General features: G+C 36.0%; 1 protein-coding gene and 1 non-coding gene across 2 annotated transcripts in view; one reads left to right on the top strand and one right to left on the bottom strand.

Annotated features, from left to right (window-relative positions):
- Nucleotides 1–24,240, bottom strand: part of SGCD (sarcoglycan delta) — a 613,120-nt gene that overhangs the window by 503,961 nt on the left and 84,919 nt on the right. The window lies entirely within an intron of this gene.
- Nucleotides 22,468–22,539, top strand: TRNAC-ACA (transfer RNA cysteine (anticodon ACA)). Its single transcript has one exon. It is a non-coding gene; the product is annotated as a tRNA-Cys (tRNA).

Here is a 24,240-nt window from a genome sequence, read left to right as displayed (position 1 = left end):
GCAAATGAAGCAGCTGACAAACAACTAATCTCAAAAATATACAAGCAACTTATGCAGCTCAATTCCAGAAAAATAAACGACCCAATCAAAAAATGGGGCAAAGAACTAAATAGACATTTCTCCAAAGAAGACATATGGATGGCTAACAAACACATGAAAAGATGCTCAACATCACTCATTATCAGAGAAATGCAAATCAAAACCACAATGAGGTACCACTTCACACCAGTCAGAATGGCTGCGATCCAAAAATCTGCAAGCAATAAATGCTGGAGAGGGTGTGGAGAAAAGGGAACCCTCCTACACTGTTGGTGGGAATGCAAACTAGTACAGCCACTATGGAGAACAGTGTGGAGATTCCTTAAAAAATTGCAAATAGAACTCCCTTATGACCCAGCAATCCCACTGCTGGGCAAACACACCAAGGAAACCAGAATTGAAAGAGACACATGTACCCCAATGTTCATAGCAGCACTGTTTATAATAGCCAGGACATGGAAACAACCTAGATGTCCATCAGCAGATGAATAGATAAGAAAGCTGTGGTACATATACACAATGGAGTATTACTCAGCCGTTAAAAAGAATTCATTTGAATCAGTTCTGATGAGATGGACGAAACTGGAGTCGATTATACAGAGTGAAGTAAGCCAGAAAGAAAAACACCAATACAGTATACTAACACATATATATGGAATTTAGAAAGATGGCAATGACGACCCTGTATGCAAGACAGGAAAAAAGATGCAGCTGTTTATAACGGACTTTTGGACTCAGAGGGAGAGGGAGAGGGTGGGATGATATGGGAGAATGGCTTTCTATCATGTATACTATCATGTAAGAATTGAATCGCTAATCTATGTCTGACGCAGGATACAGCATGCTTGGGGCTGGTGCATGGGGATGACCCACAGAGATGTTATGGGGAGGGAGGTGGGAGGGGGGTTCATGTTTGGGAACACACGTAAGAATTAAAGATTTTAAAACTTAAAAAAATAAATAAATAAAGAATATTGACATAAAAAAATAAATAAATAATAAAATAAAAAAATAAAAATAAATAAATAAATAATGAAAAAATTAATATATTCCAAGCATTACATGGGACATATTTATCCAAATATCCAAACAAAAATTATCATCTGTTGAATATTTGAAATCCCAATGTAATTGGGTGGCATGTATTTTAGTTGCTAAGTTGGTTACTCTATCTGCCACCCATAACCACTATTCCCTCTTTGAAGTATTCTGACAGTTGAAAAGTTCTCCCTTATCCAAAGTCTTAAACTTCCAGACAGCAGTTGGGACTATCAAACTGAATTCCCTTCAAATATTTGATCGATCAACTGCTTACAGCAGTATAGTTATTTCTTTTCAAACTGTGTGGCACAGCCCAGTGTCCTAATGGCCTGTCTATGGAAAAGGTGGGGAAGGGTACTGCTGTCCTAGGCTCATGCCTTCCATCCATGCCTCTGCTTTCCTCTAGGGTATTAATTTAAACTTTAAGGTTAGAATCTACATTTTTTTAATGATTGCAAAATATTAAGAGAATGAAAAGAGAAGTCACAGTCTTGAAGAAACTATTTGCCAACCATCTATTTTATAAAAGACTGGAATTCAACAACAAAAAGGAACTCTCAAAACTCAACAAAGAGAAAACCAGTTATTATGATGATAATACTGTATTGGATATTTGAAAATTGAAAAGAGAGTAGCTCTTTAAAGTTCTCACCACAAGAAAAATAACTGCAACTATATATGATGACAGATGCTAACTAGATTTATTATAGTGATCATTTTGTAATACATACAAATAACAAATCATTATATTTTATACCTGAAACTAAGATAATGTTATATGTCAAAGAAAACACAGAAAAGAAAATAGACAAACCAATTAAAAACTGGGAAAAAATGTGAACAGACATCAAAGAAGACATGCAGATAGCAAACACTGACATGAAAAGATACTCAATCTCACATATCTTTAAGGAATTACAGACTGAAATAGCAACGAGATATCACTGCACATCCATCAGAAAGGCTAAAATCCAAAATACTGACAACACCAAACCCTAGCAAGGATGTAGAGCAGTAGGAGCTCTCATTCATTGCTCGTGGGAGTGCAAAACGGCAAAGTCATTTCGGAAGACAGTTTCACAATTTCTTAAAACACTTTTGGAGGCAACAGACTTGTCTTTTGAAAGCTTGAGCATATACTCTTTTTTTTTTTTTTTTTTTGAGCATATACTCTTAATCTCCTTTGAAACAGGGCATCCGTGCTCTCACTTGACTGAATCAAACCATGGCCACATGTTCCCTTTTGATAACATGCTGACATTCCAAGATTGCACCTATTCCTCTCAATGTCCTGCATGTGTCAATGCTCCAACTAGCTCTAAGTTAAGTGAATGCTTAACTTAAGGTACCCCGGAACACCCTCAGTTCTGTTCAGTCTCTCAGTCGTGACCAACACTTTGCCATGAATGGCAGCACACCAGGCCACCCTGTCCATCACCAACTCCCAGAGTTTACCCAAACTCATGTCCATCGAGTCTGTGATGCCATCCAGCCATCTCGTCCTCTGTCATCCCCTTCTCCTCCTGCCCCCAATCCCTCCCAGCATCATGGTCTTTTCCAATGAGTCAGCTCTTCGCATGAGGTGGCCAAAGTATTGGAGTTTCAGCTTCAGCATCAGTCCTTCCAATGAACACCCAGGACTGATCTCCTTTAGGATGGATTGGTTGGATCTCCTTGCAGTCCAAGGGACTCTCAAGAGTCTTCTCCAACACCACAGTTCAAAAGCATCAATTCTTCGGTGCTCAGCTTTCTTCACAGTCCTACCAACCTTTTACTTCTCTTCACTAATATTAAATGCCCTAGTCTTTAAAAGCTTGCCTCTTGAACACATCCTTGTTCTCTAACAGATTTAGCGGAACTAAGTGGAAATCCATATGCAGGATAACTGACAGGTAAACTGTGCTGAGAATATTCCAATTATTATGTTTAATTACTGGAAGGTATAGGAGCTTTCAAACATAACATTTGTTACTTCATTTTATTATGTTTTATTGCAAACATATTGTACAAATAATTGTCTTTCTTTGGATAAAATATGAAGCAATCTTGGTATTTTGTATAGGCAACGGACATAGCCTACATTCATTTGCCTTATGTAATATTTTTCAGTTTGGATACAAATTTCATCGTGGTTCCATTAGGATAGGCAAAATCAACTGCAATATAGCAATCTTTCTTTGGTTTCCTGTTGTCAAGAAAATACATACATTATCCTCCAAGGAGGGAAAGCTATGCATCAAAAAATTATTTTAGCCAATCCCAGAACAGCTCTCCATCTCCAGCTACTGTACATCAGAGAGCAGTTAAAAGGCATTTGTTTTTGTATATACAAAGAAAATTCCTGTATTTTTGTTTCACTTCTTTTCTGATGGGATAAATGGTCCCTTTAATGGAAGGGAAAACACTGGGGAGCTAAAGGATTGTACTGGAAGAATTCCAGAATATATTACTCAATAAATATACATGGAGTACATTGTGAATAATGGCAATGCAAAGCCTCAGAACTGCCTAGAATAAAATGAGATGTTTATTACAGGAGATACTAATAGGCATGTTAATCTTCTCAGAAGAGGCTACAATTCCATTAAGAAATCACAGTCTGACAAATCACTCCAAGTTTGGAATGAGGAGAGTCCCTCTTAATGATACATATTGTATTTGTCAGTCATAATACAGCTTTTATAAGTTAAAGAAACAATTTGTTGCCATTAGTTTCTCAGAGAAGCTGAGTTAAAAGCATTAAATCACCAGATGAAACATGAAAGGCTGACCAATATAAGATGGGTCATTAGACTGTTTGTAGCCTCAGGAAAGGCAGAACAACAATCCATGGGTAAGTACACAGACAGATGGATTTTTGCCTCAATATTAGGCAGTTGTCCAATAATTGTAACTGTTGGTAAATAGCTCTTAGAAGTGAATATTGGAAAAGGCCAAGCAGAGACATTTAAGAATAGATTCTAAAGGATTTCATTCATTGCACAGGTCATTTATTCAAGAGAGTTCTAACCCATGTCATCATTGATTTTTTCAAAAGCATAAACACTTAGGCTAATTGTAGCAAAACATGAGGGTGTTAAATTGAGGCTTATGGAAGTTTTAAATCTCTGAGTGCATTTCACTACAGATGTAAACAGTGTTGGGTCTACTTTTGGTTTTCATTTTCCTTTACAGAATCTCTTGATTTTCTCAGCCTGTTCTTTTACTTAAAAAAAAAAAAAAAAATGAATTGGAGGATAATTGCTTTACAATGTTCTCAGCCTGTTCTTATTAGCAAAGATTAGGAACCTTTTTTGTTTGTTTGTTTGTTTTGTTGCCCAAACTAATGCCCTAATGCCTACTGACATTCTGCCTCAGGGGAACATTCTTAATGCTGACAGTGTCAGAGAAGCTATTGGGGTATTTCAGAGACCCCAAGAGCAGGAAAACCATGGTATGTGTATGATCCATAAGAACTGGAATTAGGAAGAGGACATACATCAAGTTCCAAAGCAATTTTCCCATCTTCCTGACTAGGCAGGTCTATATGGTACATGAATTCTGCTCATACCAAACAAAAGTAATTTTATAGTTTGGGTGACCTTGATACCAACTTTCTTCCCAGCTCCATATTAGTCTATAGCTCTAGTAGTATATACTGTGTTTTTAAGTTTCTAATTCTTAGTCTATATTATTAAAATAATCTGAGCAACTTATCCTGAGTCAGTTAATTCTCTGGCTCAATAAACTTTTCCTGGGTTTTTCAGTTCTACATATAAATGATACAATATGATATTTGTCTTTCTCAGTCTGACTTACTTCACTCACTGACAACAAAAAACAAATAATCAATCAATAAAACAAGCAGGAGACCTAAACAGACATTTCACCAAAGAAGATATACAGATGGCCTATTTAGACATGAAAAGATGTTCAACATTGCTAATTATCAGATAAATGCAAACCAAAACTACAATTAGGTACCACCTCACATCTGACAGAATGACCATCATTAAAAAATCTACGAATAATGAATGCTAACTGTTCTGCACTGTTGGAGGTAATATAAACTGGACCAGCCACTGGGGAAAAAAGTATGAAGGCTTCTTAAAAAAACTAAAAACAGAATTACCATATGTCTCAACAATCCCTTTCTTGGTCATGTATTCAGAGAAAATTTTAATCGATAAAGATGCACACACCCCAGCATTCACAGCAGCACTAAGTACGATATCTAAGAGATTGACAGATAAATGCATAAAGAAGATGTGGTACATATATACAATGGAATACTATTCCATCATAAAAGAGAATGAAATAAAGCCATTTGCAAAAATCATGGATAGACTAGCAACTATGCCAGCTGCTTTAAAATAGCCCTTCTTCCCCTTTAAAATAGCCCTTCTTCTGGCCCCTATTTGTTTCATCTATCCTGAATCATTTCTCTCAAAAGTCCCTATTCAGTTTACTTTCTGTTTTTCTCAACCTGTTTCAGTGTACAAAACTGATTATTTTTGTATGATGGATACTGAGGAGCTGATTCTTACATTTTGTGGTGTGCTTGTGTATCCAAACAGCCTGAATGATCATTAGCAACACTGATGACAGTCAGTAACTGTCCTCGACTTATGGAACTCACTTATTACAACACTATGCATTTACTAAGTACATACTACATGCAATGCGTAAGGCACTGGAGATAAAACAAGGGACTATTGCTGTGTATATCTTGATTCTATCACTTGTATACAAAATTATTTCAAATAAATATCTTCTATGCCCAACAGCTTCTCATTTTTTTCTGCTTATAAAAGTAGAAATTATGCAGCTGTGTAAATCATCATGTGGTATAAAATAGTGTTTTTCTTCTGTAAAAGTAATTAAACTCTTGAGTCAAAAGATGAGGGAGTATCTCCTAGATTTCTAGTTTTCATTTATCATTTGTGCTTTTTGTCTATATTTTCGAATGTAAATCAAAAATCTCTTCTGCCAGCCCCAATAGCTACTTCAGTAAACATTGATTCTCCATTCCTTTATTCAATACAGATTTTAAAGATACTCTTTAAAGAGTCAAAAATCAAACTGGAGTTTTACAATGACAGGCAAACTTGACATTCATTCTCTGAACAAACTATTTCTGAGCCAGCAGCTGTATCTAGCACTTAGGATGCTGAGTAGGTGGGTCCTGGAGACAAAATTGAGAGTGGCAAGAATGGCATCCTCTGGTACTATATATTTTCCACATTAGTTTCTCAAATGGCTCTGTGAATTTTTTAACATCTTATTTGGGTCAGTGATTATAATTCTAATAATAAAAACAATAATCAGTCTTTTAAAGAGATTGTGCTTCTAAGAAATTTTCTGTAAATAGCCTCATGTATTTGGCAAGTACCGTATTAATCTTCACAGTGTGCCAATTATTTTTATGTGTCTTAAGAAATGAACATTTCAAGGTAGCTTGATATCTAGATTTTTTTTTTTTTTTATCACTAAGGGGTATTTTCAACCAAGAAGCAGATCCTGTATTGGATACTAAAGTTCAACTAACACTGAACTGCAAAACATCAAAGGGAAAAGGAAAATATTCAAACTAAGGATCCTTTTGACACTGGCAGAATGTTGAATTAGTTTTTAGTGGCTTTAAAATAATTGGGAAGTTGGGATTGACATATACACACTGATAAGTATATATTATATATGTGTGTGTATATATATAATAGATAACTAATGGGGACCTAGAGTATAGCGCAGAGAACTCTACTCAATACTCAGTAATGACCTATATGGGAAAAGAATCTTAAAAAAGAATGTGTGTGTGTGTGTGTGTATATATATATAAAATTAATTCCCCTTGTTGTACAACAGAAACTATTGTTGTTTATAGTCACTAAGTCCTGTCTCTTTGTGACGCCATGGACTGTAGCCCACCAAGCTCCTCTGTCCATGGAATTCTCCAGGCAAGAATACTAGAGTGGGTTGCCCTTTCCTAATCCAGGGGAACTTCCCTACCTAAGGACTGAACCTGTATCTTCTACGTTGGCAGGCAGATTCTTTACCACAGAGCCACTTGGGAAGCCCGGACATCTTCACCAACACTGCCATAAAGAAGACCTGCGAAAAGGGTCTGGCATAATCTACGCAGCTCCAGGGATCGAACCTGGGTCTCCTGCATGGGCAAGGGGGATTCCTTACTACTGATTCACCTGAGAAGCCTTCAGAAACTAATACAACAATCGAAATTAACTGTACTCCACTAAGAATTAATTTAAAAAATAAAGAAACGCTGATAACAACAACAAAAGTCTTGTATTGGAGATTCATAATAAGGCAGTCTGTAAGAAAGCTATTCTATTTCAGAGATGATAAAATAGATGCAAAGAGGTTAAGCGACTTACCCACAGTAAAATCAAAGAGACTTGTATAAAATACACTTTTATCCTTATTTTCTGGTTTGACGCAAAACTCAATAAGAGATATCAAAGCCACAGTTAATTTCTGCAAAGAGGTGAAGTCACAGGTGTTTGTTTTATCTTGGTAAAAACGCTTTCCCCATAGCTCCTCCTTCAGTTCATTTGAGATGGTCTAGTTACATCAAGACCTACTGGTTCTTATAAAATGACCAGTTAACAAAATGAAAATATATCAATTAGGGCTTAAGCACAATCTGGAAATTAATCCCCCTGTACTGTGGTTGTTGTCAATGATGTACAGTAGTTGGTTGGGTTACTAAAAGCCTGTTTGTTTCCTTTCCGGCTCAAAAATATTCCTTCTTTCCCTGGGCCACTCCCTTTCATGCTTTGTCCACTTCAAATGCTAATTGAAGAATAATGTTTTTTCCTCCAGTGTAGGTCATGATCTGAAAGTTAATTATGAAGAAGGCTGCCAAATTCTTAAGAGAATGGGTCTGGGTCTGAGAGATGGAGATTGAATCCTGGCTCTACCATTTACTGGTTGTATAACTTTGGACAAGAGTCTCTACCTTTCTAAACATCAATGTTTATATATAAACACCCTCTAAACACAGGGGGTGAAAGCTGCACATATACAGACTAATTAAAATGATGCACATAAAATACTTAACACAATGCATGTTATACAGTAAGCCAGCAATGGACAAATGAGAATTGCTGTTATGTTTATACAAATTCATAACTACTCTATGTTGACATTTATTATAAAAGTCAAGCAAAAGTCAAAGAAGATATAGATTATAATTGGATTCATTAACTGATGAATCATTTTTAATTTTACTTTCATTGGATACATACCTTGTCACATATGTTGATTTATCTAGAAACACATGCCCTGTTGTGATTCCTGTTCCATCTGTAGTTGTCCTTGGACAAAAAGCAATTGTCACACAATCTATCCTGCTGTTTTGTTGTCACAGTGGTCACAAGCCACTAATGTCATTTAGGTCCCCCCTCTGCATTCAATCTGTCACTATATCTTGTTTAAGCTTCCATGGCATCACTAATGTCAGCCCTATGCTCTCCATTCTTATCAACATAGCATTCAAGCCCCTGTAGTCACAAATTTAAGCCAAGTCCAACCTATTTCCCATGAAATTTGCATGAAATGTTTCCTTAAGAAATCAATGGGACCAATGTCTTGCCCAATTTTGTAAGTCCTGCCCTAAGAACTACCAACACAAACCACAAGCAATAAAACATACGTGCTCATTTCCCTTATAGGTCTCATTTTGGAATTCTGCATTGTTCTCCCTTGTTATAGCACATCAGTGTAACTCAGTTTGCTTACATCTTAGCAGGCTTCTTTATTTGAAGAGGGAAATTTACACACTATATGATTAATCTCTCATTGCATCTGATTTCTAGACACACCTATTACAGACCCAGCTGTCTCAACTAATCACTTAAGAGAATTTCTTCAGTCCATTTGCGCAAGTGGCCCTGAGTTTTTATAATCCTATATCATGAATTCAATTATTTTTAATTTAAAGAGTCAAAATTCCTTTCTTTATCAAATTTTTCTCCTTCAGCTGATAAACTACTACATTCAAGCTAGGAAGAAACTGCTCACTGCCAACTACTCCCCTTTACATTCATCTAAATGTAGGCCTCTCAATTCAGTCACTCAGTCTTGTCTGGACTCTGTGACCCCATGGACTGCAACATGGCAGGCTTCCCTGTCCATCACCAACTCCCGGAGCTTGCTCAAACTCATGTCCATTGAGTCGGTGATGCAAACCATCTCATCCTCTGCTGTCCTCTTCTCCTCCTAATGTTGCCCAGCATCAGGGTCTTTTCAAATGAGTCAGTCTGTTGCATCAGGTGGCCAAAGTACTGGAGCTTCTGCATCAGTCCTTCCAATGAATCTTCAGGACTGATTTCCTTTAGGATGGAATGGTTTGATCTCCTTGAAGTCCAAGGGACTCTCAAGAGTCTTCTCCAACGCCATAGTTCAAAAGCATAAACTCTTCAGCACTCAGCTTTCTTTTTAGTCCAACACTCACATCCATACAAAACTACTGGAAAAACCATAGCTTTGACCAGATGGACTTTCATCAGCAAAGTAATGTCTCTCCTTTTTACTATGCTTCTAGGTTGGCCATAGCTTTTCTTTCAAGGAGCAAGGGTCTTTTAATTTTATGGATACAGTCACCATCTGCAGTGATTTTGGAGCACAAGAAAATAAGGTCTCTCACTGTTTCCATTGTTTCCCCATCTATTTGCCATGAAGTGATGGGACCAGATGCCATGATCTTTGTTTTCTGAATGTTGAGTTTTAAGCCAGCTTTTTCACTCTCCTCTTTCACTTTCATCAAGAGACACTGCAGTTCCTTTTCACTTTCTGCCGTAAGAGTGGTGTCATCTGCATATCTGAGGTTATTTATATTTCTCCTGGCAATCTTTATTCCAGCTTGTGCTTCATGCAGCCTTGCATTTCGCATGATGTACTCTGCATATAAGTTAAATAAACAGGGTGACAATATACAGCCGTGACATACTCCTTTTGTAGTTTGGAATCAGTCTGTTGTTCCATGTCCGGTTCTAACTGTTGCTTCTTGACCTGCATACAGATTTCTCAGGAGGCAGGTAAGGTGGTTTGCTATTCTATTCTCTTTAAGAATTTTCCACAGGTTGTTGTGATCCACACAGTCAAAGGCTTTGGCATACTCAATTAAGCAGAAATAGATGTTTTTCTGGAACTCTCTTGCCTTTTTGATGATCCAACGGATGTTAACAATTTGATCTCTGGTTCGTCTGCCTTTTCTAAGTCCAGCTTGAATATCTGGAAGTTCATAGTTCACTTCTGGTGAAGCCTGGCTTAGAGAATTTTGAACATCACTTTGCTAGTGTTTGAGATGAGTGCAATTGTGCAGTAGTTTGAACATTCTTTGGCATTGCCTTTCTATGGGATTGGAATGAAAACACCTTTTCTAGCCCTGTGACCACTGCTGAGTTTTCCAAATTTGCTGGCAGACTGAGTGTAGCACTTTCACAGCATCATCTTTTAGGATCTGAAATAGCTCAGGTGGAATTCCATCACCTCCACTAGCTTTGTTCGTAGTGATGCTTTCTAAGGCCCAGTTGATTTCTGTCTCCAGGATGTCTGGCTTTACATGAGTGATTACACCATTGTGGTTATCTGCGTCATTAAGATCTTTTTTGTATAGTTCTGTGTATTTCTTGTCATCTTCTCTTAGTATCTTCTGCTTCTGTTAGGTCCATACCATTTCTGTCCTTTATTGTGCCCATCTTTGCATTAAATGTCCCCTTGATATCTCTAATTTTCTTGAAGAGATCTCTTGTCTTTCCCATTCTATTGTTTTCCTCTATTTCTTTGCAATTGATCACTGAGGAAGGCTTTCTTATCTCTACTTGTTATTCTTTGGAACTCTGCATTCAGATCTGAGGGTATATTTTTCCTTTTCTCCTTTGCCTTTCATTTCTCTTCCTTTCTCAGCTATTGGTAAGGCCTATTTTCATATATATATAATTATTTGTTCATATAAAGAGCAGTGAATCTCAGTACAAGTACATGGGGGGACAGGGGAATAGAAGAGGTCACTATGGAGGCATATTAGAATTATCAAGATGGAAGAAATTCACTTAAAAACAAGTAAATAGAACATAATTGACAACAAAGGTAGCCTGAGTGGTGCTTCACCTCTCACATTATATTTTCAACAAGCAGATAGGACCAACAACTGCCAATGAAATAATCTAAAATTATTTTAAACCATTTTTCTTTAAAAAGTCAAAGAACTGTATCTCCTTCTTGCTTTTAGCATGTATTTTAAAATGTATTATTTAGTTTGAGATTCCAAATAATATTAAAAACACTGCATTCTTATGCACCCCTAGTAGATGTAGAATTTTTAAGTTCACCATGAATCTGAGAGAGTAGCATTGAAACATATACATACATTCAGTTCAATTCAGTCACTTAGTCATGTCCAACTCTGCAACCCCATGGACTGCAGAACACCAGGGTTCCCTGTCCAACATCAACTCCCAGAGCTTGCTCAAACTCATGTCCATCAAGTCAGTGATGCCATTCAGCCATCTTATCCTCTGTCATCCCTTTCTCCTCCTGCCTTCAACCTTTCCAAGTATCAGGGTCTTTTCCAATGAGTCAGTTCTTCGCATCAGGTGGCCAAATTATTGGACTTTCAGCTTCAGCATCCGTCCTTCCAATGAATGTTCAGGACTGATTTCCTTTAGGATTGACTGGTTTGATCTCTTAGCAGTCCAAGGGACTCTCAAGAGTCTTCTCCAACACCACAGTTCAAAAGCATCAATTCTGCATTGCTTAGGTTTCTTTATAGTCCAACTCTCACATCCATACATGACTACTGGAAAAACCATAGCTTTAACTAGATGGACATTTGTCGGCAAGGTAATGTCTCTGATTTTTTATTACCATATGTAAAACATATAGATACCCAGTGGGAACTTGCTATATGGAACAGGGAGCTCAACTTGGTGCTGTGTCAACCTAGAAGCAGGATGGGGTGGGTGTGGGAGAGAGTTCAAAAGGGAAGAGACGTTATGTATACCTATGGTTGATTCATGTTGATGTATGGCAGAAACCAACAAAACATTGTAAAGCAATTTCTGTCCAATTAATAATAATAATACAAAAAACACTAAAAAAAAAAAAATACCAGTTTACTTGCTTCAAGAATTCTTTCAAGTACCAACTTCTACCTGAAATTTTCTTTCACCATGAATACAAATTTGCCTAACTAACCACATTATACTCTCCAGTAAGAGCTCTTGAAAGAAGCTGAGTGTAAGAATTTGTCAAAACATGTCAGTCCATTACCCTCCAAAAGAAATTAACACACTCAATGGAGTGACTAGCATAAAGTGAAATCTTGGTATGTAGTGACCTCAAAATGTAGTAATTATGGATGTTTTCTACTTTGCCTCCCCAATTAACACTTGCTAAATAGTTAAAACCTAAAGCGTAGAATCTTCAGCAGTAGACAGAACTTTTTAAATAATCTAGTCCATTTTTTCTGTCTTCCATGAGAAACTCTTCTACTTGAATTTTGTCTGAAGCTTGAGGTCAATAATTTCCAAGGACAGGGTACTCATTCCTTCTAGAAGATTTCATTTTACTTTTTTTTAATAAAAAGAAAATAAATTTTCACATTTGCAACAGGTACTCCTTGGTTCTAGTTATGTCATATGGAGCCACCCACAATAAGCTCAACCATTTCAACATGATAGATCTTCAAATATTTCCATTTCACACAAACTTCAAAGTCTTCCATTATCAAAGCCACCAGTTGCTCCAGTTATGCTTGTTAAAAAACTGAGGCCAATTAAAACCATGAGCTTGAGAATCAGACTGATCTTTTAATAGTTCTCAGAACTAGTTTTGTCCTGCATTAGTTGCAGGTCCTTGGACAAGTGATTTACCCTCTGAAATCTAGGTTTTTAACTGTGAATAACAGCATCCAGTTCACAATTTCGTTATGATAATTGGCACACACTGTATGTAACTTGCTTAAAGTACACATAAGAACTTTCAAAAAAAGCTTTGCTGTTATCATCATAATGCTTTGGTTCTACCTCTGTCACCAGTCGTTGCCAATAATCTGACAAATCTCTAAGAATGAGAATATTAAACATAAGGGAATGACTATCATTATCAATGATTACAGTTACTATGTCATTGAATCTAACTGGTATATCCAGTCTACCATTCAAACCATTGCTTATTAATGCTTTCTTTAAAGATTCAATTCTGTTTTCTGATTATTTCAATAGCTATTTCATGCTTGTACCTGACATTTTTTATTTATACTGATAAAGGTTTTTTAAAAAGCTGGTCTACTTAATAGACTTTTTCAGATACATGGGTGAATTCTTCATAGCAACAGGACATGTTAAGATTTAAGCATGTGCACAAACATACAATAAAAATGGAACAAACTCCTGTATCTTGCTAGTACTCTGACGTGTGAATCGAAAGCCCTAGGAACAGCAGTTCTATAGAGATAAAACTCCAGACATATGTACTCAAAAAGGCTGAGTTTTGCAAAGTAAATAACAAATGAAACTGGAAGTGTTTCTTCCCCAAACCTTGAATCACTATGACAGTTCCAGTATGGATGAATTCTCAGATACTTATCAAAATGATACCTGATTTTTAACTGAAAGCAGCAATGTGTGGATATGTATTTTGCCCTATAGCCTGCCTCTAGCATTCATCAAAATCTACAGAGGAGTTGAACTAGTCTAAAACCTCAGTTATGGGGACTTTATCCCTGGGAATTTAAATGCAGAGATCATATTCTAAATTGGCACTGTTGCTACCATTGCAAAATATGCCTTAGCTGCCAGGGTGTTTTTGTGAATCTCTACATGTTTTAATCTAAAATATTTCTATCACAGAGGGCCCAGACTCTGAAAGCTATAGAAACAGAGCAAGATTATCAACCATTTCCACCATAACTAAATCTAACAGCTGGCCTCAACTGTCATTGAATCAACTAAATGTCTGGATGGCAGAAAAGCTATGTGTAGCTATGTCATTGAGAGTTATCAATATACTGAAGCTTTGGCTTCTATTTTTAGTCTGACCTCAATAAAGTATTATAAAATTTTAGCTACTTCTCAATGAAGATTGAGCTATTCAAATCACAAGGTCTCATTCAGCAGAGTCAGTGAAACACTCAAGCAAGTGAAATACTTTTCCTCAATGCAGGAATTATGTTTTTTAAAAAATCAGATTTAAGATGCTTTCACAACACAGTAAGTCAGTATAATTTATGGTCAGACTACCAGAATGGAAATTGTCTCAAAGATATATATACATGCACACACGCAATACAGGAAAAGGACACACACACACACATATGTATATGCGCATTTGTGTATAATGTGTATGTTCAATGTGTTTATTCTTTCAATTTTACCCAATTAAACAAAACTTTTTTAAAAATTTACTTATCCACCTTAGAACTCTTTCCTCATTTTATTCATATACTTACTCTTCTTATAGGGAAAGTTGAATAGATGTGTCCTTTTAAAGATGAAGAAACTGTGGTAGATAAGGTTCTAATAAATTTAACAAGGTCCAAAAACACAAGAATTGAGGGCTCTTGATCTACAGCTTTGGAAATCTCAACTAGATGGTGTTATAAAAGGAGAGTAAGAAAACTAACCAGAAACATTTACATGCTTAAAGTACATTTCTTGCTTATGAATATATCTTATCTTTTGATGAAATATCTATTATTAGGCTAATTACACACAGAATGGTGAGTAAGAGTGTGGGTAAGTGGATGGGTAAGTTTGCTACATGGAAACACTCTGCTCGGTCCTGTGGAACAGGGATGGAAAGGAGAGAGGGTTAATTTCCTTCTCCATGGGATCTTCCTGACCCATGGGTCAAATCAAGGTCTCCTAAATTGAAGTAGATTCCTTACTGTCTGAGCCACCAGTGGGGCCCTAATTATAAAGAGAACATAGCATTTGTGACAATAGAGATGGACCTTCCGAGTATTACGCTAAGTGACACAAGTCAGAGAAAACAAATACTATACCACATATTGTACAGAGTCTTAAAAAGCTGTTTCTGAGTAGAATGGTGGTTGCCAGGGTATGAGGGTTCAGGGGGAAATGGTGACATGATGGTCAAAGAATACAAACTTCCAGTTATAAGATAAAAAAAAGTGGGAGGACCTAATGGACAGCATGACAATTATAATTAATAATACTACATTATATATTTGAAAGAGAACAGATCTTAAATTTTCTTACCACAAATAAGAAACAGTAACTATGTGATATGATGCATATACTAGCTAGTGCTATGATGGTAAGCTTTTCTTGCACTATATATGTAAGAAATCGACATTCTGTATGCCTTAAATGTATACAGTGCTAAAGGTCAATCAGATGTCAATAAAACTAAAATAAAACAGTCATGGTTCTCCTAGCCCCCCAGGAAATTTACTCTCTAACACGGATAAGCATGACAACTATAAAATATGCTATTACATTCACTATTTATATTGCCCGTATGGATGTATACAAAATATATGCACAGAGAATGGGAACTAAGCATTCTTTTACCCACTGGTAGACAGAGCTTTAGAGACTGCAAAGAAATAGCTGTGGTTAGTTATATTAATAGTGACCAAAACATAGAGTAAAAATTGCATCCAACTCATGACTCTGGCCTTTCCCAGAAGATTCAGGTCAGTCTCACCAAGACCTCAGAAGAGGGTTCTGGAATCAGCTGCCGTTGTGGCAAAATCCCAATTTAGGAAACAGAGGTAGGTAAAATAAAGTTTTGTCAAATATAAACTTTTGGCCTTAACATTGTTCTATCCAGGCTCAAAATCTGATGTGAGTAAAGTCTATGAAACCATTGCCATCTGAAAAAATAGATGCCAGTGAATCTATGGCAATTTTCCTTTCAGCCAGCCTTAATGTGTAGCTTCCCTGGTGGCTCAGTGGTAAATAAAAATTAACTTGCCAATGCAGGAGATATGGGTTCAATCCCTGGGTCAGGAAGAGCCCCTGGAAAAGGAAATGGCAACCTTGCCTGGGAGATCCTATGGACAGAGGGACCATAGGGTCACAGAAGAGCTGGACGAGACTCAGCAACTAAAGAAGGACAAAAGCAAAAGTAAATGTCAGTCATCTTGTCTCTTGTCTTCTTTTCTCCCCCTAGTCAGTGATCTGTGTAATGTCTTAATGTTGTTTTAAATGACAATGTCAAAACATCATTTTAACAACTATAACATTGTTATTGATGTTAACATTATAGAACAGATTGGTTTTTTTTAAACAGATTGTTTAAAAAACAGATTGTTTCATGATTAAGCTAATCATTATATGATTTCAGCCATAATTTTATGATGAACATATAAAATATATTTTAAAAGTAGAGAAATTAAAAACTTCTCTCATACACAGACTCACCTATTCTTACAATCTTAAAGTAGCTATTGCTCTATTACTCTCTCTGTGATTCAATATGGATAGGTCAAAAGATTAACATCTGTTCTGTTAAATTTCTTTCTGTCCTGCTTCATTAAAAAAAATTGAAGTAGTGAAAATTTTTAACATAGTTCAAAATGTCAAGCATCTCTAGGTTAAGCCTTTCTTAGCTGTTACTAAGGAAAAAGAGATGAAGTAGAACTGATTTGCGTGCAAAAATAATACAATTTAAAGTAAAAATTAACAGAATTTAAACCTGTTGTAAGGTTACCCTACATCAATTCCCTATATCAAGAATTCAATAGAAGGAAAACCAAAAGAAAAATAAATTAATAATTTTATGGTTAGCTTAGAAAACCAATGGCTAATATTATTCCTTGCTGATGTGTGAAGGCATGATTACACTTTTTAAAAAGATTAGGGTGTGATTTTTAGATTATCTTTAGAACTGAACTATGTTTCACTATTAAGAACACAAAATTTTTCATGATCTTATGTAAATTAATATCTAGCATCAAGATGCTTAACAAAAAGATATTTATAATAACATGCCAGTTGCAGAGATGCCATTGTTTAAAGAACCATGCCATGCATTCTCTTTTCAATCAAGCTTACACATTTTGGCCATAGAACCCTTAATATTAACATCTACATTCATTTGCTTAAACCTTTTTTTTTTTTTCAGAACACATGTCATTGAGGTATTCTTTTTCCCCGGAATTCCTCAAAATATTTTTGTCTCATACCCACAACAAAATGTTTTTAAAGGCCTGAAGATGATTATGATAGAATACACATTACAAAATTGCAACAAATGCATATCTCCATTCGCTTCTGAAAAAGTTCATATTTAACGATGCTAAGTATGCTGTAGGAGACTCCTATGTGTTAGCATAAAAGGGAACTTAGAACAAAATAAGCATTTTCCTGGAATTATAAAAAATGCTTACATAAAGAAACCCATCTAGTATTACAAATTATGGTTTATCTTTACAGAAGTACAAGCACCAGGACAGAAGAATATATGTACAAAGATGCCTAATGAAGAAACGCTTCTAAGGGCAAAAGCAATGAGTGTGCTATTTATTAATAGAGAAACTGTTAAATATTTCCTGTGAAATATGAGCTGTTTCCTCTTTATTTCAAGTGTAGCCTGTATTAGTATCCGTTGCTTCCAAGTGAAGAACTTTAACTCTCGCTAGTCTAAAGGAATATGATAATAAGTCATATAGTAGCTCTCAGAAACCAAGGCTTTTGAAGGAAAATGTTCAGGCACATCTATGGTTGTTGGGTGAAGAGGGCCAAATGAGACTATCCTTCAAGAAGCCCAGACAATATTTTCAATGGAACCAGGAAACCCCAAATCCTCTGAATGGCTGATAGGTACTTAACTCACAGTCAATGATAGCTCTCCAAGGTGCTGAAATTTAAGTGCCTAAACATTCTTAGGACTAGTCACAAAAATGGCTATTGTGACTAGTAGTCAACTCCAAAAGGCGTAACTTGCCAAGAACTCACAGGAGTTTCAGAGCCACCTGGTACAAATGACTTATTTTGAGTACTTTAATCCATTCTCATAGTTTATTTTACACAGTATCTAACTCATATACACTTCCGGTTAAGTGCAAAGATGTCTTCTATTTAGTTTAGCAAAAATTTAACTCTAAAATGCTGCAAAACACCCTTTAAGATGCTCACCTTACATTAATTAAAATATACTATATTTTTTTAATCTATAAAACTATATATATATATATATTTTTAACCTATAAAACTGAACACATCTAAGATTCTAACCAAAAATGTGTTACTGAGGCTACAGAGAAACCAATAGTCTCATATACCATTAAGTGTAGTTGGATGATTCAAACCCTATAGAAAATTTTGTAATTACTAACAAAACTCTATATGCATTCACTCTCTGACCAAGCAATCTAGGTGTTGACCCATAAGAATTAAAAAAAGAAAAAATGTTCACAACTTTGTAGCATATTTTTGGTGGCATTAAATAAGACAGCAAAATATTGGGAAAAATTGAAATGCCTAGGCATACAAGACTGTTTGACTACATAATAATATGACATTGTGGAGTATTATATAGCCATATAAAAATAAAATTTTTATGAACAAATATGGAGTGATTTGTAACATACACTTCCAGGTAAAAATATCAAGGTGTGAAAGAATATCTATCATGCCTACATTTTGAGTAAAAAATATGTGTAAATATGAGTAAAATATGTATAAAGTGAAAGTGAAGTCGCTCAGTCATGTCCGACTGTTTGCGACCCCATGGACTGCAGCCTACCAGGCTCCTCCATCCATGGGATTTTCCAGGCAAGAGTCCTGGAGTGGGGTGCCATCACCTTCTCCATACATATATATACATAAATCCATGTGTATGTATGCAAAGAAATATATATATGTGCATAGGTACATATGTTTGAATATAACCACTATGATAAAATAGAAAATAATAAAATGTTTACAAACGGGAATGCAGGATCAAGGTAATAAAGATAGAATTGGGACTTTTCTGAGGATACCTCTGCATTCAGTTTAAATTCTAAACATATAAACATTTTATATTTTCAAAAACTAAATTAAAATGGATAAAATTCATGTCTAACATAAAAGACAAAGGGCAAATGAACTTAAAACTAAGCCATGTTGATTATATAAGCACATATAAAAGTAGGTAATCCAACTATCTTTCTTGGTCAGAAACACTCTAAAGATGAAAGAAACTGCAAACAAACATGAAACTTCACTTAGTGTGTATCATAAATAAAATCATAATACCCACCTTATAGTTCTGCTCTTAAAACTGCATTAAAAATACACTCACAAAATAATGCACATGGGGTATATGGTAATTCTATTTAATATCTTCACAATTTTCCTATAAATCTAAAATAATAAGGTTAAGGGGAAATATATATATACAACACTAAATATAATGCCTCTACATAGAAGACTTAATTGATTTGAAAAAAAAAAAATCAACAAGTATCTCAGAAACAGTGAGCACTCACTGAACATTAGATGTTGGCATTGTTTTGCTGTTGTATTCTGGTAGAAAATTTTACTGAAACTAAAATTTGAATAATATACCACATTCAACAATTTCTGATCAACAAGACAATTCAGCCACACTGAGGAATCTAAATTACCTTATAATTATACTATCTATAAGGTATTATATTTATACACATGCACACAAATATCTATACAGAGAAAAGCAACTCTTCATGGTTTTTAGGGGAGTTTCACACACTACCTTACATAAGCCTCATAATGACTCATCAAGATAGAGCAAGGCAGCTTGAACAAGATATAACAAACTCCCTTGAACAAATGAAAAAACGTGTAGAGATGTTCAAAGACTTGTCCTTGTTCACACAGGTAAACAGCTTATCTGTGATGGAGCTAGCACTAGAATTCCACTGACTCCTGGTCCATTATTTTCCTTCACATATGATACATCCTTATTAAAAATTGGGGGATTAGGATCCTTTGAAATTAATAAGGTACTGATATTTCAAAAATGTTGAAATTTGATGTGCTTCATTTAGGGTGGAGGTGACTATCCTGTCCCTTTACAGAAAAGTATATTCAAGTTACAGTCTCAGAAGGTATAATTTATTATACGAAATCTAGGACATCCTGTATGCTAGTTAGGAAACTCACAAACACTGGGGATGGGGGTGTAAAGTTTATAGACATTTACTCTCTCAGTAGGTTTCTGACATTACAGTACAGTACTGTTTTATACAATGGAGGCTGTGTGGTTATCTTCCAAAGTCTTAAGCAGTCTAGCTCCATCCAACCTTTTAAATGTTGCCTTCTAATGTTCTTCAGCATAAACTCTATCATTTATTAGCCCAGTTTACTCATGGTAGCATTTCCTTTCTTTGCTTTTAAGCTATTTCCTCTTTATTTCAAGTGTAACCTGTACTAGTTTCTGTTGCTTCCAAGTGAAGAAGCTTAACTCTCGCTAGTATAAAGGAATATGATCATAAGTCATACAGCAGCTCTCAGAAACCAAAGCTTTTCAGAGAAAATAACCAGGGTGTTTGGGGGAGTCTGGTTTGCTGGAAGTTCTGAACCATCTATTCTGATTATACATTCTGAGTCCTTGCTTTATGTCCTGCTATGATTGCGGATGAACAGTTGACCACAGTAAAAAATCTATCTATAATTACTGGAAGATAGGCAGTGGATGATACTTAGGTGAAAGTGACATGTGTGGAGCCATTATCTTAAGCTAAATCATCCCTGTACATTTTAGGAATTTTTCTCTGGTCTTTTGAGAACACGGTGCTAAAATGCTTATTTCCACATCTACAGCATTCATTATCAAATGACACATCTGACACAAGCTAGCAATTTAGTTATAAATCTCTTCCACTGACTTTCAAGTGGTACTTAAAACATATCTTGCCATCTCACTGAGATCCTGCATAACTGTAAGCTTCTTTGGAGAGAAAGGAAAAGCAGACCACAGTTTGACACCAATTACCTAAAGAGTCACGCACGACCACTTGTATAACTGCACTTATTCCTTCAATGATTCCATAAGGCAGTTACTGTTATCATTCAATTTTCTCAGATGAAGAGACTGAGGTTTAGGGGAGTAAACCTGCTAAGATAACATGTGCTGATATGCACACAGGAGGTTTTAATAATAAAACACACTAACTGATTTGCTGTCCACATGATCCACTTGGCATGTAATCATGGTTTATCAATCCAAACAACAGTCTAAATCTAGTTCATGTCTTACTGTGAATGCATGTTACCTCCTTGGTTAAATTTTAACCTCATATTATATACATAATACTTTATATTATGAACATATTTATGTCACCCACTTGCTTAGCACACTGTCATAACACTATAAGACCTTAAGAAGTAATTCAGACTGGCTAATGCATAATTCTCAAGAGCCATAAATTCATCATCATAAGCACATTTTGTGGATGGTATTTTTACTCTGACAACAAAAACTACCCTCTCACACTCAATAGTGCATTTATCTCCTTGAAATATAGACCTAGTCACAACTGTTAGGAAGTGATAATCCACCTCATTGTCCAGGACCCAGAACCAAAAGACACAATGGGATGACAACTTTCCCCAAAACACACTTTTTGCTTTTATTGGTAATTCCAATTGGCCATCAATGCAGTCATGAGATTAAATAAAGTCTAGTTTTAAGCAATATGGACACATTTAGAATGTACGCTCAATAGTGACACAGTCTTCAAAATACTGAACAGTATTTAGCACATGGTAAGCAAGCAAAAAATATTCACTGGATTAATAAAATCATATATGGGGATCTTTCTCAGTGTTTTTCCAACTTGGAAGAAATTTCTGACTTTAATCATACAAAGTTAATCATTAGTTAAAAAATATCTCATGCCTGGATGGCATTACCGACTCGATGGATATGAGTTTGAGTGAACTCTGGGAGTTGGTGATGGACAGGGAGGCCTGGTGTGCTGCAGTTCATGGGGTCGCGAAGACTCAGACATGAATAAGGGACTAAACTGAACTGATATTACAACATTAGACCACTAGATGGAGCATTGAATTCCACCCAAATATTTGGGTACCATTTTCTACATTGCCTCTTGTTAACTGTGATATCAAGCAAGTTATTTCATTACTTGGACTTTTGGTATTCTAATGGACAAAACTGACATTTGCACAAAAAAATTGGAAAGCTGACTTCTGGCTGGAAGTCTTCCTGAACTCTATATATTATTTTATATAGTTTAAGAATCAGATGGGATCAGAGATTATCTTTTATTCAACTTCACTCCCTAACATAAAGCATAATGCCTGGAACATAAAATACATCCAATACATGTAGGATGACAAAAGAGGTTAATATTAATAAATAGTTGGGATATATAACCATTAAAGACCTTTACTATTCAATGAATTTATACCTGTATAGTCGGCTTCCCTGGTGGCTCAGATGGTAAAGCATCTGCCTACAATGCAGGAGACCCAGGTTCAATCCCTGGGTTGGGAAGCTCTCCTGGAGAAGGAAATGGCAACCGACTCCAGTACTCTTGCCTGGAAAATCCCATGGATGGAGGAGCCTGGTAGGCTGCAGCCCATGGGGTCACAAAGAGTCAGACACGAGTGAGCGACTTCACTTTCACTTTTCACTTTCAGTCTCACAAATAATCAAGCAAATCTCAAAAATCTTTCCTTCTGATGCTACCCTTTATCAGTGTTAAATGTCAAGCTACTTCCTTATTTATGTAGTCAGCAGAAGGACATGGTTACATTGTGATCCAAATTATTTTAGTGATAGAAAATAATTTAAATTCTAAGTATCAACAATCTACATGTGATCTCCAAATAGAAATTTTTATTGGATAGACACAATGTAATAGAACAAAATGGAAGAGAGAATGTCATAGAAAATACAGAAACTAATAAAAGGTATATGTGAATTGACATTCAAAATTAGAATATTGTTTCCCCAAGCAGCTTCTATAAAACACTAATACTGAAAAATCCCCATAAAAATTTATATGATCAAAATCTTTGGGCTAGGATATATTCTTTGATCCCTTACTAGAGCTTCCAAAGTATGCAAGTGTATCAAAACTTTGAGCTATCTGAATTTGTTAAATACATTTCTCAAACTTGCTTGACCACAGAATCCACTTTTTATGGAAGACATCAATTAAGACACTTATCACCAGTGCTTAATAAAACATACTGTGGAAACACTGTTACTGAGCATGGTACCTAGAAAAAGCAAGCAGAGCACATTCTGCCCATGCCCAGTGGCATTAAAGTCAATCACTTTCAAACTATGGTCTTTTAAAATTAAAAACAAACCAACAAAATGAACCTCTATTATTCCACTGTGGTATCCACGAATTTATCTAGTATCTTCATTGTATCTGGATTCTGATTCTCCTGGGAGACCTTACAAGAAGCAGAAAGCTCATGTGCATTTCGAAACCTGGGAGCCATAACCTTGCTATTCGGAACCACAAACATCTTTAGAAGAGACTTTGAAGGGCTCTTCCAATATTAATGTTTCTCTGTGGCCTTAGTTTGATCAATGAGGGTCAAGGAATTTCAGGGCTAAAAGCAACTGCAACAGTTTATTGTTAGCCTCGTACCATTCAATTGACATTCACATGCTCCTTGTAAGAAAAGCTATGACCAACCTAGACAACGTCTTAAAACAGAGACATTAATTTGCCAACAAAGGTCCACCTAGTCAAAGCTATGATTTTTCCAGTAGTCATGTGAGAATTGGACCATAAAGAAGGCTAAGTGCCAAAGAATTGATGCTTTTGAATTGCAGTATTGAAGAAGACTCTTGAGAGTCCCTTGGACTGCAAGGAGATCCAACCAGTCCATCCTAAAGGAGATCAGTCCTGAGTGTTCTTTGGATACTCTGGCCACCTGATGCGAAGAACTGACTCATTGGAAAAGACCCTGATGCTGGGCAACATTGAAAGCAGGAGCAGAAGGGGATGACAGAGGATGAGATGGTGGGATGGCATCACTGACTCAATGGGCATGAGTTTGAGCAACCTCCCAGAGTTGGTGATGGACAGGGAAGCTTGGCATGATGCAGTCCATGGGGTCACAAACAGTTGGATACTACTGAGCTGAACTTAACTGATTCAAATTGACTCAAGGGCTAGAATATAGCTGAGCCTCATTTAAAAATCAAAGGCCAAATTAGCAACAGCAGAAT

Source organism: Budorcas taxicolor, chromosome 7 (assembly GCF_023091745.1).
Source record: "Budorcas taxicolor isolate Tak-1 chromosome 7, Takin1.1, whole genome shotgun sequence".
NCBI lineage: Eukaryota > Metazoa > Chordata > Mammalia > Artiodactyla > Bovidae > Budorcas > Budorcas taxicolor.
This window is presented reverse-complemented; position numbering and strand designations above follow the sequence as displayed.